General features: G+C 43.9%; 1 pseudogene; it reads right to left on the bottom strand.

Annotated features, from left to right (window-relative positions):
• Nucleotides 1-7,832: 7,832 nt before the first annotated feature.
• Nucleotides 7,833-10,563, bottom strand: LOC131765426 (probable RNA-binding protein 46; annotated as a pseudogene).
• Nucleotides 10,564-18,327: the final 7,764 nt, after the last annotated feature.

Genomic DNA, 18,327 nt, shown 5'->3' on the forward strand with positions numbered 1-18,327 from the left:
GCATTGCCATCCATCCTTTGCTCTTTTTCCTTCATTCTTTCTACATATTTCCAGAGAAGCCACACCCTATTTTTGTTCCCAAAGCTAATGTTTTCTGGAGTTCTTGATTTTACCAGTAACTCCCCATCTCCACCTCCATCAACCATTATCTCCCTATTTCTGGCATCTTCAAGATCCTGTTCTCCTCTAGCTCATTGAAAACATACCCCAATGTCTTGACTGCAAAAACCTATAGCGTGACTATGCTCCCCTATCAGAATCCAGGCTCTAGTCAATTTATCTGGAACCACAATTTCTATTAAAACTGGCCTCTCGTAAGTCATCAATAGACAGCACCTCCAATGACCTCAGTCCTTGACACTCCTGACTATGGGCCATGCTTAGAAAAAGGGAACAGTGAAGATTTGAGAGTGAGAGGGACATAAATGAGATTCCGGAAGGGAAGGGCAGTTTTGCAAGCAGTCATTGAAGAGGTAAAGCTGAGTCGAACACACCAGGCCCTTGGGCTTTGCTCTTTTTGTGGGGTCAGAGGGGGCAGAGTTGGCTCCCAGGCCCTACTGTCGGAAGGGAACAGTGAAGATTTGAGAGTGAGAGGGACATAAATGAGATTCCGGAAGGGAAGGGCAGTTTTGCAAGCAGTCATTGAAGAGGTAAAGCTGAGTCGAACACACCAGGCCCTTGGGCTTTGCTCTTTTTGTGGGGTCAGAGGGGGCAGAGTTGGCTCCCAGGCCCTACTGTCGGAACCAGACAGAAGGTCCTGTCCATCCTGGTGGGCTTGGGTTCAGCACTGCTTGGGCAGAGGAATGGCCGTGTGGCTTTTGTTTTGGGGATTTGAACAGACATCCCAGAGCCCACAGGGAGGTTTCCCCTTACTTTATGGACTTAGGCATATTGCTAACGCTCACCCCAAGTGAGCTTTATCTAATCTAAAGAACCCAAGTTACTCCAAATGCAACACTATATCCAGGAGTGGAAGACAACTTAGATGTTCTCTCTTTCTTCGGATTCTTACCACAGTTTCCATAACACCATGCTCTTCGTGCCTCTCGCCTTTCTCTCACACTGGCTCATCAGTTGCATGTGCTGTAAAAGTCAAAACACTTTAGGCTCCCACAAGTTGAAATGGCAGAGCCACAAGATGGAAATAAGTTGGGCCCTGGGGTCACTTCATGAAGGACAGATGCCTGGAAGAATCACTCTACTCCTGTTGGATTTTGTGTGAACAAGAAATAAATCTTCTGTTATATTAAGCCACTGAGCTGTCGGGGTTTACCTATGACTGTAGCCTGGTCTATGTAGCTACAAGAGCTTAAATGCCTGCAGGGGCCTGACCAGGAGGCAACTGAAATGAATGAAGTAGCTGAGAGCCTAACACAGAGCAGGGACTCGGGTGGGCAGGGACTACCCTGACTATGGGACTAAGCTTGTCCCATTACAGGGCAAGAGTTGCTGCTCAGATCTAGCTCATTCTTTTATGGGATACTTTGGAGCCAGCATTGCCAGATCCTAACTGAATATTTTTTCAAGAAAAACTGGGAATCTGGATGTTGATGTGAAATCTCCCAATTTTTAAAATGCTGGCAGGGGCTTCCCTGGTGGCGCAGTGGTTGGGAGTCCGCCTGCCGATGCAGGGGACGCGGGTTCGTGCCCCGGTCCGGGAGGATCCCACGTGCCGCGGAGCGGCGGGGCCCGTGAGCCATGGCCGCTGGGCCTGCGCGTCCGGAGCCTGTGCTCCGAGACGGGAGAGGCCACAGCAGTGAGAGGCCCGCATAACGCAAGAAAAAAAAATAAATAAATAAATTTAAAATGCTGGCAGTTCATACAGATTAAAAAACCAAAACACAGACATCTTTGCTGTTTCTTAAATGTCTTAGGTATGTTTCTGCTTCAAGGATTTTGCACTTGCTGGCCCTTCTGCCTGGAATGTTCTTCCTTTAGGCACCTGCAAGCCTTGTTTCTTCTTCTCCCATGCCTTTGCCCAAATGTCACCCTCTCAGCTTTTCCCAACCACCCTCTGTAAGACCACAGCACACTCTTCCTCCCACCTTATACTGTCTCCTCCTTCCCTGTTTTTTTCTTCTCCATACTATTTACTACCTTCTAAATAGATAGTAATTTTAAAAACTTATTGATTGATCTGCCCATTCCTACCATTAAGATCAAAGTTTATGAAGGCAAGGATTTTTTTGTCTTGTTTTGTTCACTTTTGTATGCCAAGTGCCTAGAATAGTACCTGGGACATAGAAAATGCTCAACATTTATTTGTTAAGTAAATGAATTTTAAAAAACACCCAGTACGTGGCTCAGATGATGCATAGCTGGAGATCTGATTTAGTTCGTGGGTCATGAGTTTACAACTTCTGTTTTAGACCCTTACTGAGAAGTCCTTGGAGAAAAGTGCCATTTAGAGCTGCAAGCAGTTTCCCACCTCCCACAAAGTAGATGTTTGATTTATTTTGTTCTGGGAAATAAAACACAAGGAGTTTCAGGAAAAGTCTTATAAATTCCAGGGAGTCCCATGCCTGCCTGTATCTTCACAGAATACTATTTCTCATCTTGTCTCTGCTCAAAATCCTAGAATTGTTCACAGCCAAATTTCTGTCTCAGTCCTAGTGTGGGGACCAGTCGTGGTTCCCATAGTTACACCAGCCAATACATTCCCTTTTGCTTATTGAATTGGTTTGAGTTGGGTTTCTGTCACTGTGAATGAGAGTCCTGACAAATTTAATGTGACTTTGGGCAAGTTGTTTCATGTTTCTGAGTCTCAGCTTCCTCACTTATAGAAAGGATGGGGTCAGATTAGATAAGCAGTAAAGCCCTTTCCAGGATTTTAACATTTCAGAATTCTAACACATTTAAGGTCACTGATCTATGGAGCCCAAACATTTCTGACTGTGGGCAAACTTGGTTGCCTGGAGCCACATGCCACTCCTGGCCCCCATTACCAGCAGCCCCTCTGACTGTCTATTGCTCCCACCTCCTTTGGGGGGTTGCTTTTTCTGGTCACATGTTCAGGACTTGTTCCTGTTGATAGAGTCACATGCATTGTCCTTCTAGTATCTCCAGATATGTCCTCCAACATGATCCTTGTGGACACATTTTTCTTCTTCCTGACCCCAGCCCCTATTTGTCTTTTCCCCTTTCTTGTCCCATGCCTCACTAAAGCCACATTTACTTAATCTGCTGCATTTAGACATTTTTAGATCTTTCATGCCCTATTGTGTGTCTAGACTGTTCTTCCTTTTACTGCCTCCTTCCATTTTCCTCTGGGATGGGTAGGAAGCTTATTTTATCAACTCAGGTTAGAAAGCTACATTATTTTCTTGAAATCATCAGAGTCTGTCTCGAGTCCCCATTTGACAGGGCTGGAGAGAAATTCAGTCTTTGTCATTATTAGGGATAACTCCCTTCATTCTAGAGTCAGGCAAAGGTCTTGGGGCTCTTATACAGAACAAAACATTTGGAGGGGTCTCCCCAGTTCAGGGCAAGTTGGCTACCGTGGATATGCTCTTTTCCTAGCCCACATGGCAACCCGGTATCTGGTAGCTGCTGGACCACACTTGGGCATGAAAGTGATAATAACAATAACAACAACAACAATGTTTATGGAATGTTACTAAAGTGCCAGGGGCTCAGCAGTGCTTTACAAAAATAATTTCATATGAGCCAACTGCTCTTTGGCCTAGAACATACTTTTCCCAGATAATTCACAGTTCTCCCTCATCTCCTTTAAGTCTTTGCCAAATATAATGTTCTCAATGAGGCCTATGCTGACCACCTGCCTCTGTGCCTCATCCCCTACACTCGCCATCCCTTTTCCCTGCACTACTTTTGTTCCCATAGCACATTCTAGGCTATATGATTTACATACTAATAGTGTTTTCTGTCTGCCTCCTCCCAGTAGAATGTAAGCTCTAAAAGGGTAGGATTTTTATTTGTTTACTTCTATCTCTCAAGCCCCTAGAACAGTACCTAGCATATAGTTCAATAAATGCTATGGAATATGTGATTTTAATTTTCATGGATGAGAAAACTGAGGCACATAAAGGGAAGCAGCTATCCCATGGCATGTAGCCAGCCAGTGGCAGAGCTTGAGTTTAAGCCCAGGCCACCTGATTTCTTTTAACCACTACACTGTCTTTGTGTGAAATGGGTACCCCCAGACTCCCACCTAGCCTCCTGAGGTGCATCACTCCTCCCAGAGGACCTGCTGTATCCCTGGGGCATTGAGAGAATACAGTGTGGGTCCCAATCCTCAATGAACCCATGAATCTCCCTCCTCCTTCAACTCACCCCCCATTCCCTTCCCTAAACACTTCCCATTTCCAGAGTAATAGAATATCCTCAAGGAGATTAAAACTTTCATTTAGGCCAGGAAAAGAGTTTATCTTCCGGAAACACCACCTTTCCACTTAGCAAGTGCTCTTGAGGCTAAGAAATATAAGGATTGGCCACTTCCTTGGAATGAGGAGGTGGGGTATCCAGAAAACAAAACAGAATTAGCTTTGAGTGTGAGTGAGTGTGTTTGTAATGAACATGCCTTTTATACCCTGAGCTCCCTTTCCCATACCACTGCAAGATCGTCTCTTTTATTCTTTTAATTCCAGCTCCTAAGTCCAGCCATGCTACAAATACCTGCTGAAGCCTCTCTGAATGGAACAGACTTGCACAAAGCCCACCTCCCAAGAGGGCTGGAGGGAGTGGAGCTCTCACCGCAAATGTGAAAAAGGATTGTCCTCCTATTACTGGAGGATTTCCCCCAGTGTTTCCTCAATAATTTCAGCTGCAGCATTCAATTAAAGCCTCCTGCAAAAATGACTCCTTCACATTTGGTGAGAAGGACAGCTTTTCCTTTTTATAAAGTCCCCTCCACTACCCACCCTGTGCACTGGGTAAGGGGTGGAAGAGTGTGTGTGGTGATATCCTGAAACAGAGGATCGTTGGACCTGTCGCAAAGGCCATGACAAGTGGAGAGGTATCAGGACACTCTGTGGCTGGGCGCAGCATTTAGAAAGGGGGCTGATTGTTTTTTCCAATCTTCCAGAGAAAGCTGTGTCTTCAAGTTATAATCTCCCCTTGGGGACCCAAGCTCCCTGATGATGTTAACAAACATACTCATATTAATAAAGATGCTATTCTTTTCTCCTTTTTCCCTCCCCTCATCTCCCTTCTGGAAAACCAAGGCTTGTGAACATTGTGAGGAGAGGGAGGCAGAGCATCCCCTTCATTCCAGCCCGCCAAACAGACCCAGGCACTCATCTGCAGAGACATCTGTGCCCGAGGACCAGGCTGAGGGGGATGTGTTTTCATCCTTGAATGTTTCCTGTCTTTCTAGTGACTTCCTATCTCTCGGTGATTGACAAGTATTTTTAGATGCTGGAGACTGACAAAAACCAAAACCAAAACCAAATCCTGTGGTGATCCTTTCACAGCTGAGCCCTTCCTGTTCCATCTCCGAGTGGCAGGCAGGACCAGTGTGATCAAAAAGAAGGCTGAATGGAACATGGCTCAAAGGAAGAAAAGAGAAGGGAAGGGGGCTCTGTCCCGAGGGCCCAGAGCTCTGAGTCCTCCAGGCACAGGCATGGGAGAGACAGACCCGCAGGAGAGGCTGGGCAGAGCCGCCAAACCCGGAGCAGGTAGGTCTGAGGAACCCCAGGAGCGTCACGTTTACTGGCCTTCCTTTTCCTTTCGTGTAATTTGGGAGGTTTGGGGAAGAATTCCCTGACAGGATTGCCTTGGGCAAACCACACCCTTGCACCTCATTGTTCTCATTTTAAGGGGAAGGGGTCTGCAGTAGGTACCTCTGAAATGCTGTGTTTTTTTTTTGTTTTTTTTTTGCAGTACGCGGGCCCCTCACCGTTGCGGCCCCTCCCGTTGCGGAGCACAGGCTCCGGACGCGCAGGCCCAGCGGCCACAGCTCACGGGCCCAGCCGCTCCGCTGCACGCGGGATCCTCCCGGACCGGGGCACGAACCCGTATCCCCTGCATCGGCAGGCGGACTCTCAACCACTGCGCCACTAGAAAAGCCCAATGCTGTGGTTTTGAGGCTGATTGATATGAGGCAGGAGGTGCCGAGTCTCATGAAGCCAAGCCATAAAGTAGGGCCCCCAGAGGTAGCCACACCGCTCTCTCCGGACCAGTGGTTCTCAAACTTGAGGTGCATCAGAATCCCCTGGAGGACTTGCTAAAGCAGACTGCTGGTCCCACTCCTGGAGTTGCCTTTTAGTAGGACTGGGGTGGGGCCTGAGAATTTACATTTCTAACAAGTTCCCAAGTGTGGCCTCTGCCGCTAGTCTGGGGATCACGTGTTGAGCATCATTGGGAGCATCGCCCAGTTGGGGGAGCCCTCTGAGATGAAGGTCACCTAGATGGAGCACAGCCAGCCAGGGTTGCAGCCTTCAGGATGCGTACCTCTCCCTCCTACCTGTAGGGGGCAGCCTGGTTCTGCCTCAGCCCAGCGGAAGCACTGGGATAACTGCTAAATTAACTCCTGAAAAAATACTCCTGTTTCCTGAAAATCCTAGATAGATTCTAAGCCTCCCTCACGGGCCTGGGTCTGGGCCCTTGGCAGGGGAGCCCCTTTAATCTGAGCGTTCCCAGCCGGGGCTGGCTAGGGCTTTGCTACCGAAAGAGGGCAGCTCTGCTAACGCTGGACTCCCGGGGCGGGGAGTGTGATTCATTCGCCTGAAGGCTCCCTCCCACTGCTGGCAAAGTGCTGGCTCAGCGTCAGGGGCCAGGAAATGTTCCACGGGCGAACAAATTAAGACCCTGAATATTTGTGCAAGAGCTGGTGAAAGAGAGCGGCAGAAAGTGATGGAATGAGTTTTAAACAGGGTCAGTCTACCGGGGCACTGACCATTGTTTCGGAAAGGAAGAGTATCTTCTGAAATTGGCTGATTCTCCAGGGCTTCCCAAAGGCTAAACCAGCCAGCAGAGGGAGACTCTACATTTGCTCCTTGGGCTTTTAGCCCTAAGCAAGCTATCCCCCAGCCCCTCTGCTCTTATTTTTTTAAAAACCCACTGTACTGAGAGATGCCTCAAACTTTTATTTAAAACAAAGGTTTTTTTTTTAGAAGCATCGTATATTTAATGTCAAAGAATTTGTATTCAAGTACAAAAATTAAACAACACATGATTTCAACATTAAAAACCATAACAATTATTAGAGAACTATACAATGAATATCAAAAACACAAATGGAGCATACCTATAAAAACCTTAAATACATTAACAGCAAAATTATAATTATTTCTACAACAAACAATTATTAACTAAAATATTTATAGTTATTTTCAAGGACCACAATGGTAGATTGCTTTTTCTTTAGTACTGCATAAAATTTGCATCTTAATCTTTTTGCCCTTCATTTCTTTCTACATAATAATTAGAAGCTTCTGTTTATAGAATTGTTCTAATTGCTAATACAGATAGTGATCCTTGGTAATCAAATCTAGTGTAACCATTGTCTGCAAGTGCTTTAATCCTTGTGAAACTCTATATAGCAAAGTTATAATGAAAAAATTTAATGTAAACTTCTGGGTTCTACTGACCACTCAGGAATCAGAAGTTATTTAAAATCCCAAAAGTTTAAAAAGAACAGCAGTTTGTTATACCTTTATCAAGAGAAATCACTGAGTAACTTTTAAAACTTAGCATTTTTACAAGTTTTACAATGGTAGGTTATTCTGAATTGTGACTGATATTTACTATGTTGAAATAAATATATAATTATCATTTTAAAACCAACTGTACAAACCTGATTCTAAAATAAAACAGTATTTTAATTTGCATGCATTACAAGGAAAGTTTCATACCTGTTTACAATATTTTCTTCAGAAGAATGAGGCCTGATTGGAGATATATAGCTGCTGTCCAACGTGGCTGCCATTAGCAAGTGATACTGTTGGTGACAAAGGATAGCTTGGATAAGAATAAAGCCTTGAAGTGTAAGGAAGCACACTGGGAGTCCCAGAAGAGAGGGTAGCACTAGCAGGGGAAAGACTATTTATTGAACTGTGACAGAAATTGTAGTCTGTAAATAAATACGTAACAATTATGCTTCACATCTTTATGGTTACAAATTTAATTCAAAGAGACAAAGCATTAAAACTATAATCACATAATGTTCTAATATTCAAAATCCTGATAATCTTATATTGCTGGTAAAGACTGTTTCAGCATTCACTGCATTGCAAATCCTGATAGTTTCATCAGTCAGTATTAAGTAAATTTTCACTGACACATAGCTTCAGAGATCTTACTAGAATGCATTCTTGGATATCTGTTTCTTGGATATCTGTTAATTGTTTTGTGTCTTTATGATCACCAAAAAAGGGAATCTCTGATTTCTCTTGCTCTATCCACAATGAAGCTCCTTTTAAATTTGGTACTGACACTAAGGGGTCGTCCATGAAGAAAAGATATAAAACAGTGAATTCATATTTGCTTCTTTTTTGAAACTGTATTAGGTATCAAACCAGCAGACACATTTACCCCTGGACTGCAAAAACTCTCTAATATTTCATTATTGAAATACAATGTAAACATTTATACAACCCAATAAACCAATTTAACATTAGAATCCTACTGGTACCATAAAACAGTAAAATGAATCATCTTTATAAAATAAACTTCAAGAAACCATTATCAACTTACAGTACAGAAAAATCCAAAAATTAAACCAAATTATTTCTTTAAAACCCAACATTTGAAATATTACTGTTCTACAATAAACATTCATCTTACGTATCAATTATTTCTTGCTTCATTAGTTATAATGTTTATAGATGTGTGTGAGTACTAAAGACCAAATTTGTAAATCCTGTACTTTCCAAAAACTCAACTGTGTTCTTCGGTGTAGAGTAAGCCAAGGGTGTGAAAATGACTATGAAGTGATTATTTATAAAATGTACGGTGTTTCCAGGAACAGAAGAAATTAGGTCATCTAATGCACAGGTAAAGTTTTTTTCTATATTTTCCTGGTGCTATAAATGAGGGCTAAAAATGAATGTTAACTTAGTGTTGTCATGGGGCTTAATATTAAGCCAACAGGAATGAGATCAACTGCAGGAGAATAAGCTCAAGCAACATCAGAAAGGACCTGTTTATTTTCTCTAAATTATTCTACATAGGTCCAGGCTGAAGAGATTGTGTTCCCTGTCCAAATGAAGTAACATAAATTGAGCTGCCAGTTCCTTTGCATCTTCCAACATAGTACAGAGTTTGTCTGGCATGAAGTAACTCTGGGATCCGTTTGCAATAGCAGGAATAAGGATTTTATATGCCAAGAGTACTTTCCCATCTTGACTTGTTGTTGAATATAAGTAATACTCTGGTGGTGCCCAATTATTTTTGTTGCAGTAATAATCCAAATGCATTACTTCAGAATTGAAATGATTGGATTTTAAAGAATACATACTAATTGGAGTAAACTTTGTTCCAGGAAAAAATGGATAAGTGCATCTTTCAATTTCAGGGGGGCTTGGGCCATGCTGGCCATTGAGACAAGCTGGAAGAGTTGGTGCCATGCTTAGAGTTTTTGGGTGGCTCTCTTCTTCATTAGCAAACACAATCAGGTTTTCCAAATTGGGGCTAATCTGACCATTAAGATGCTTTCTCCGAGTGTTTTCTTTGTTTACAGGTTTTCCCAGTGTTACCTCAATACTTGCTCCATCAATGCATTTTCCATTCATTTTCCAGACATAGCAGCCACTGCATCTTCTCTGTTGAAAAAGTGAACAAAAGCATAATCTCTAAGTTTCTTTACTCATTCAACTGCACCAGGTTTGAATTTATTGAATTCTGCTTTAATTGTTTCCTCTGTAGTTGAGATCATTACATTTCGTACATAGAGAACTTTAACTCTCTGAGTGGTTTCCTCAACAACCTCTTTCTCTGGGTCAGCCCAATCTACCTGAATGGTATGGCCCTACAGTTGGAAGTTTCCTGGAATTAGTTTTCTCCTAGCCATAGCAGCAGCTCCGTGAGATTCATACTCAACAAACGCAAAACCATGTTTTTGGTCTTATCAGTTGCGCTTGGGTAAACAATGACCTCTACAACTCCTTCTGTAACTTTCTTCATTTCATCTAAGATTTCTTCCTTCTTCTTTTCCTTCAGAATAGCTCCAATAAATAATCTGCAATTATCCAAGCTTACAAACTCACCGATAAACTTCCCTGGTTGAATCTCATAATTATTAAGAATTCTGATGGCTAACTGGGCTTCTTCTTTTGTAGTACACATCACAAAAGCATAACCTCGATTTTCACCACTGAATTCCATTGTAAGTCGAAATTCATATATCTTCCTAGCTCTTGCAAATACAGGAACTAACTCATCTTCATACATATCACGAGGTATTTTTCCCACAAAAACTTCACAGCCTCTAGGTGGAGGTGGACCTTCCCAACCTGGAGGCGGACCACCAAACTTCCTTTGACCATTTTCTTGAACCATGTTGTATCCAGTCTTTTCCATCAAAGCAAGTAATTCTGCTTCATTCTGAGTACCAGTTCGAACTTTACTGCATCCATTTGTTCCATCTGTATTTTCTTCATTCATGGTTGCAGTTCCCCTCGGGTCTTCAAATGTTGGTCCTAAATGCCTGGGACCAACGACCACAAACCGCCGCCACCGTTTCGGGGCCAGTTGGTGGGACCGGGGGTCACCGCAGGGGCCAGGGGAGCCCACGTGGAGGAGCTCGCGAGGTCCTCGCGCCTGGCCTGGTCTCCCTTTAATTTATTTTATTTTTCGCTGCATTGCGTCTTCGTTGCTGCGCACCGGCTTTCTCTAGTTGCGGTGAGCAGGGGCTACTCTTCCTTGCGTGAGCGTGCTTCTCATTGCAGCTTCTCTTGTTGTGGAGCACAGGCTCTAGGTGCATGGGCTTCAGTAGTTGTGGCTCGTGGGCTCTAGAGCACAGGCTCAGTAGTTGCGGCGCATGGGCTTAGTTGCTCCACGGCTTGTGGGATCTTCCTAGACCAGGGCTCGAACCCGTGTCCCCTGCAATGGCAGGCAGATTCTTAACCACTGCGCCACCAGGGAAGCCCTCAAACGTTTATTTAAAACAAAGTGAGAATAAATAAGCAATACAAAACAAAACAAAAAAACACACAAAAAGGTCCAAACTGAACGAAAGCCTTCTGTGTGTGCAGCAAGCAGAGACAGACAGCCTACCAAGTCCAGAGGTAGACTGCTGCAACAGATAACAACTCTCCCACTAAGGAAGCTGCCCGGCTAATAGACTTGCCCAGTACGGAAAAGGAAGGCATTCTGGGGACAAGGAAGGAGGAGCAGAGGCTCTGAGACGGGCAGAAGGTGTTTTGGGGGAAAAGAGAGAAGACTAGGCTGCTTGGAAAGGATTCCTCTTCCCCTCTCCATCCATCAGGCTAGGAGATCAGATTTGAGCAGAGACTCAAGGCAGGGCCTGAGGATGATCACAAAAGTCAGATTACCTACCCTGGTGTACTCAGTTTTCCACTACCAGTGGATGTCTGTCCAACCTCTAGATATTTAGATGTGAAAGTGGTACACGCAGGGACCGCTATCAGTAAAAGAGGCCTTCTGGGTGGTCTCTAAGGGGTGGGCCTAGGCTTGTACTGCCCCATTCCTACACTCTCAAAGTTCCTGTAGTGACCATAGTGATCGTACCATGGGGCACGATCAGCATCTAAGACCGGCTGTGGATGTGGATCAGAGCAACCTCACGTGATACAGCTGGAGGTCAACCCACAGCAGCTCATTGGAGCAAAAAATGACCCCCGTTAGCAACATTATCTGTCCCCTGCACTGGTAACAGGACATATCATTATATGGCATCTTTCACTCAAGTGGTTCCTGGTGCTTTTTATCTCCCCTTCTCCAAAATTCTCCTCCTCTGTATTGTCAATCTTCTTTGGTAATGTCATCATTCACAAAATCATCTAAAGAAGAAATATTCTAGTTATTTTTTGCTCTCTCTCCACCAACCACATTCTGGCCAAGCCAAGAAATCCTGATTATCCTCTCTCTTAAATAATCTCCATCCTCTCTCCTTCACAGCCACTAGTTGGTACACATCTGGATGGCTGCTGGCCTCTGTCTTCTCTAATTCCATCCTCATCACTGATTCTAGATGCTCTAAAAGTCATATTTGATCATGGAGCTCCCATGCTTAAAAACCACTGGTAGCTCCCCAGGGCCTGTAGAATATGAGGCTGCATTGCTTTTGGGAACCAGGCAGGGTATAGATAAATGAATGAGTGAATGAATAGAAACAAAGAGATGGAGAAGAGGAATTGGGTGTAAGAGAGTTTTATTGAATTCCTGTCATGGGGGAGACCACCCACTGTAATCCTGTAAGCTCTACTATGCCCTGTAGTTGAATTCCAATCAACACAAGGGGATAAAATTTGTATTTAAAATCTTTTATTCCTCTATTCATGCCACCCCAGCCAGGCATGCTTCCAATTTCCTTCCCCACTCTCCTTATAGTTTCCAAAAGCACATTCACACTGCTTCCCTGAGACCCACATGAGTGAGAAATGAAGTGCCATGTGGTCAGCCCCTTGTAGCCTAGCAGACTGTCCCCCAGGGTATCTTTCTGTAGTTAGTTGGGTGGGTGCAACATTCTAACCAATTTTCCCTTCTAGCCTTGCCTAGCCTCTAGCTGGAGAGAAGAATGTGGTCTTAGAAAGGGAGAAATATTTCCTCTTTTAACACAGTCCCTTGTGTTATACTTACCTTAGAAAATGACCATTTTTTTCTGAACACTCTCACACAAACACACACACACTGCTTTGCCTCCTATAAAAACTGCTGTTATTGTATTTTTGTCCTTAAGATCTGCATTTTGGGGGTTGTTGGCCCTTGCTGCTGCACTTGACAGGAGCTGACAAGTAACCACTTGTGGGTGTCACAGATGCTGTGACTGGACTGTCTCAGGGATGAGGTGATGAGAAGCTGGTTTGGTGTTTGTGCACCCAGGCAACCGTCATGTTTACTTGCTGTCTCTTTGGTAGGCTTCCAAACCAGCAGCTCCACACCCGTTAACACTGGGCTCCACACTGGTTACTGACAGGTTGTCCTGTCAGTTGTGAGGAATTATTACTTTTCACTTGAGCAATCTGTGGTTTCATTGGAGGAGTAGTTTTACAGACACACATCAGAATTTTGCCTGACAAAATTCCTAAATGCCCAACGAGGCGGTGTCCTAGTTGGGTGTGTCCTGCTCCCAATCAGAATGTCTGCTCCTCTGCTTGAGAGGCTGATATATATTTTGCTCATCAACCCATTTGGATCTGTTGAGATCCTACTATGTGTTTGGCATGGATCTAGACCTCAGGAACCCAAAGATAAATAAGGTATGGTCAGCCAGGAGTAATAACTAGGTGAACAGGTGAATATATTGCAGGGCCATAGGGCTAGAAAAGCAGGCAGAAGTAAAGTGCTGTGGGAGCACAGAGGAAGTGGAGGGCAACTGGAGACAGTTTGTGGAATGGAGGATATTTGAGCTGGATGTAAAAGGCAAAGAAGAATGTTTGAAGAAGAACAGCACATGCCAGGTATTGTGCTTGGTGCTTTACCTCCATTGACTCATAGGAATGCTCACAACAGCCCTGTGAGAAAGGAACTATTATTACTCCCATTTTACAGATGAAGACGCAGAGGCTTCTGGAGGGTAAGTCTCTTGCCTAAGGTCACATACCTAGTAAGTCAAGAAGCTGGGATGTAAGATTTGCAAGGTGTGTAGTACACATTCAGTAATCATTAGATATTATTATTTTTTATTATAATTATTAAGCCCAGGGCTACTGCCTCTAAAGCCCATGTCCCTGAGACAGTATTATCATGGCTCGAGCAGCATGTGAAAGAAGCAAACGTCTGAGTCTTACTCTGGATCACTAAGGCATGAGTCCTTTTTGGTGACATTCTTAAGGTTCTGAGTTAAAACTTGGAGGCTTGCTAAATTATGAAGAAGGCAGACTTGGTCTTTGGATTCCATAGGTCATAGGAGTGCCCCTGACCCCCTTATGCACTCCTCTTCCTTCAGGCTGCTCCTACTCTTTCCCCACTTCTGAAAAATCTATTTCTTGATAAAGGAACAGACTGTTCAAGTCCAAATCTTAGAACTTGAAACGTGGAAAAAGCCATGGAGATCATTTGGTTTAGCTCCTTGATTTTACAGATGCAAAAACTGAGGCTGAATTAACCAAGTTTCTTTTTGCTTTAAGAGACATAACCCAATTTAAACTATCTCAAGTGAAAAAGGGAGTTACATTAGCTTTCAGGGGTAGAACTAGCCTCAAGGGTGAAAAACAAATGTCATTAGTTTATTTGTGCTCTCTTTTTAATCTCAGATCTTTTGTCTCTACTTCAAAAGGTGATGTCTTCAATTGTTCCTGGTACAACAGGAATTCTTTTCTTATGGTGGGTAGAGGATATGGCCAGAGAAAACCCCAGGCTACATCATTCCATGTTAGTGATTTCAGATGAAAGAGAGAACTTCTGTCTCCTTGTTTCAGTATATATAAATCCCAGGGAAAGACTTTGATAGGCCCTGCTTGGGTCACATGGCTACTTCTTGGACCAATCACTGTGGCCAACTGGATGTGCTGCGATGATTGATGACCTGGGTCTCACGTTATCCCAGTGTGCAGTGGGGTGGGGATGGCAGGTATTATGGAGAGTGATCTTACCGGAATCATATGTGCCTTTATAGAGGGAGGAGGGTTGCTCTCACCAGAAGGGCAGTGAGGTAATCAGCCTTCTAGGTTCCCAGAGATCACCACTTCCTGATGTCTAGGCCTTCATGTAATCCCCTCTCCTTGAGTGTGAGCTTGACCTAATCACTCACTTCTAATGAATAGAATATGAGTCTGTGATTCCCCCTTTTTCCCTTGCTCACTTGGATGAAGCCAGCTCCCATGTTATAAGCTGCCCTACGGAAAGGCTCATGTGGCAAGAAACTGAGGATCACCTCTGGCCAATAGCCAGCAAGGAACTTAGACTCTCAATCCAATAGCCCACAAGGACCTGAGTCCTGCCAATAACCACTGACTGAGCTTGGGAGTGGATGCTTTCCCACCTGAACCTTGAGTGAGGGCAGTCCTGGCCGACTCCTTGATTGCAGCCTGTGAGAGACCCTGAGCTGGATGATCCAGCTAAGCTATACTCACATTCCTGACCCATAGGAACTGTGAGATCATCAATGTACATTGCTTTAAGCTGCTAAGTTTTGGAGTAATTTGTTATGCAGCAACAGAAAACTTAAACAGGGAGGAAGGACATTCAGCAGACAGAAAAAATACACAGATGTCTGCTGCAGAACCTACTAGTACACAAAACACCATCATTGTTCTGGTTTCCGAATGTCCTGAGCTTTCCTTATCAGACTTTTCCTGCCAGCTCTGTCGTCCTGCCTGACTGTATTACCCTTTTACTCTTTATAACTTTTATTTCTTTCCATTCTCCTTGCTTTTGTGAGAGCCAGCAGGAAAGGGAAAGGAACAGGGAAGAGACATATGTTGAGAAACTAGCAATAATGAGGGCCTACTATGTGTCAAGCACTTTGCAGCCCACTTTCCATGACTGGTCTCATTTAATCATCTCCCCAAACCCACTGAGGCTGGTTTTACTAGTTCTCTTTCATAGATAAGAAAATTGAAGCATGGAGAGTTGACATAACTTTCTCAAGATCACTTATCAGGAAAGTGGCAGTGATGGGACACAAGCAAAGCATGTTGGTTCCACTGCAGCACACTGCCTCCTGGCATGCAGGTAATTGTTTTTATCCAATAATAGGTCCACTTGTTCCTGCTGATGGGGCATGGGGCTAACTCCAACACTAGGCCTTCATTCAGAGAGGGCTGACCAGTTTGATTGTACAGCTTTGACAGAATTACTCTGTTCTTTTCTTTCTGTGCCAACAGGTAAATTTCTAACCAGAACTGCTGCCAGCTAAACAAATCCCTTGGGGAAGGAATCCCTTCTTCACTCTCCAAGTCAGATTGCTTCTGTGTTAAGCCAAAGACTGAATGTGCCAGGGAGGTTGCAGTGCCACCTGCTCCCACGGGTACCTGCAACAGCCCACCCCAGTGGGGAAGGACAACCAGGAATTTCGGGGGCCAAAGAGATTGTCCCAGGCCTCCTCACCAAGAAGCGGGAGCCCTCAACCTTGGCTTCTGCCACAGCAAATGGGACACATGATGAAGTGGAGGGGTTCTATTTGCAGATATAACTCTGATTCCTTCACCAACATGGCACCATAAAGCCTCATCAGCTGAACAAGAGAAACCAAGAACAGGGACTAGACTGTAGGCCTAGTTTCAGAGATAGAGAAAAACAATTTCCCTGAAATGCCATTCTGGACCATGTGAGTCATAGCTGAACTGCCAAGGGAAGCATTTTTAGAACATCACAGAGGGGACAGTCATAGGCCTAAGTCTTTAAAAAACTACATTTTTTTTAAACATCAACTGCTTTTTCCCTGGAGGGAGTCCTTCTAATAGGGAGTATAGAAATGGATAATTAATAATTGTGACATTGAGAAAGTAGCCTGAAAAAGGAAAAAAATTACATGGAACCAACTTCTCATCCAAGACATGCCTCTTCCCTCCCTGCTTTGCTCTGATCTAGGGATGCAGGGATGCTTAGCTCAAGTTTCCAGACCCCAGCTCTCACAGTCCTTACCAACTTACACTTGCATTTCATCATCAGTCTGATTTATACAGCTGAGAGTCACATTTTATCAGGGAACCACTAACGTGGAAATGTATCACAAATTCTTTCTCCTCCATTTGTATTTTCAATATTCTGTGTTAATTACCATAATCTTTTCCTCATGACAAACACGTGATGTATTTGTGCATGTACCAATATTGAGCATATACCTTCTGTGTACCAGTAGCCTAATTAGAAAAAAATGGGGGGAAGGAATTGGATGTATTAAGTTTGAAGGCAGAACTGCCTCCACATTTCTGGACAAGTCACTCATTTTCAGCTTCCACCCTTTCTTTAAGTGTTTCTCCCAGGCTCATCTTCCATCTCCACTGCCCCTGAATTCCAAGCTTTTTCTGTCCCTGCTTGTTGGGCTGTTCTGCTGCCTCCTTCAGATTCTCCAAGGTCCCCTCTCTGCTGGGATTATGACCTGCTGAGGTCACATCTTCCCAATACTGTAGCTGACCCCAGAATGGATGAGATACTTTTTGCTCAGCTCCTGCAGCTGGAGGTGTTCTTGTCAGGCTCACTTCCCAAGAGTTGCTAATAATGAGAACCTTCGTTGTGCGCTAGTATACAATAGGCACGTGCTAAGGTCTTTATGTGCTTTGTTTTCATTAATCCTCACAAGAAGCTTGTCGCTCTTGTCATCCTTCTTTACAAATGCAAACACTGTGGAACAGAGATGTTAAATAACATGCACAGAGGCACAAACCTAGTAGTGGCGCTGGAAGTTGAATGCAGTCAACTGGCTCCAAAGCCCCTATTCTGCCCTGTGATGTTATTGGTTGGTTCCAGATCTTAGCCCATTTCCTGAAGGGCCCTTTGGGTCCTAGTTGTTTGGGTCAGGTACAGCTGTATCATGAGATAAGACAGGTATTCAATAAATTCTATTGAAGAAGCTTGTGTTGAACATCCACTGGGGGTGCAAAGCACTGTTAACTAGCAAACCTGGGGTGTGGGTTTTGGTGTGGAGATGAAGCATGCTAGTCTTTCATTGAATGATTGGGAAGGGAATTCTTTTGCTTGCAAGTAGATCTGACCTGCAACAAAATTATGAGGTCTCTGTGTGTCCCATTGTCTGGCCCTTCTTGAACTCTGTTCTGTTCTGTCTTCAACTTAGCTGGCTTTTCCTTCTCCTCCACCCTGTATTTTCTCTCTGTGCTCTCCACCCAGCACTGCACTCAGAAATAGGTCACATGCACCCCAGTGCATCTTTGTTGTAAGCCTTATCTTCAGATTATCCAGGAGTGCATTCTTTAACATTTATTTAGCCACCTGGCTCTGGAGAGGCCATGATGAGTCACGGTGTCCCCAACTTCCCTGAGCTTATACTTTGGTAGGTGAAGGCTGACATGAGTTCTTATAATAAGATAAAATGAAATGAGAACGCTAAAGGGGAATACATAAAATAAGGTAGGACCCTAAGCTGATTAATAAAAGGCATTGTTATTTTCTGGGGTGATGGAAATATTATAAATCTTGATTGGAATATTAGTTGCATAGGGAATATATATCTTCAAAGCTCATCAAATTGTGCACTGAAGACCTGTACATTTCTTTGTGTGTACATATTACCTGAGTAAAACCTGTGTTATGTTTTTTCTTCTTGCTTTTGTTTTTTCTTCTTGC

The sequence above is a fragment of the Kogia breviceps genome, chromosome 11, assembly GCF_026419965.1.
Source record: "Kogia breviceps isolate mKogBre1 chromosome 11, mKogBre1 haplotype 1, whole genome shotgun sequence".
Classification (NCBI taxonomy): domain Eukaryota; kingdom Metazoa; phylum Chordata; class Mammalia; order Artiodactyla; family Physeteridae; genus Kogia; species Kogia breviceps.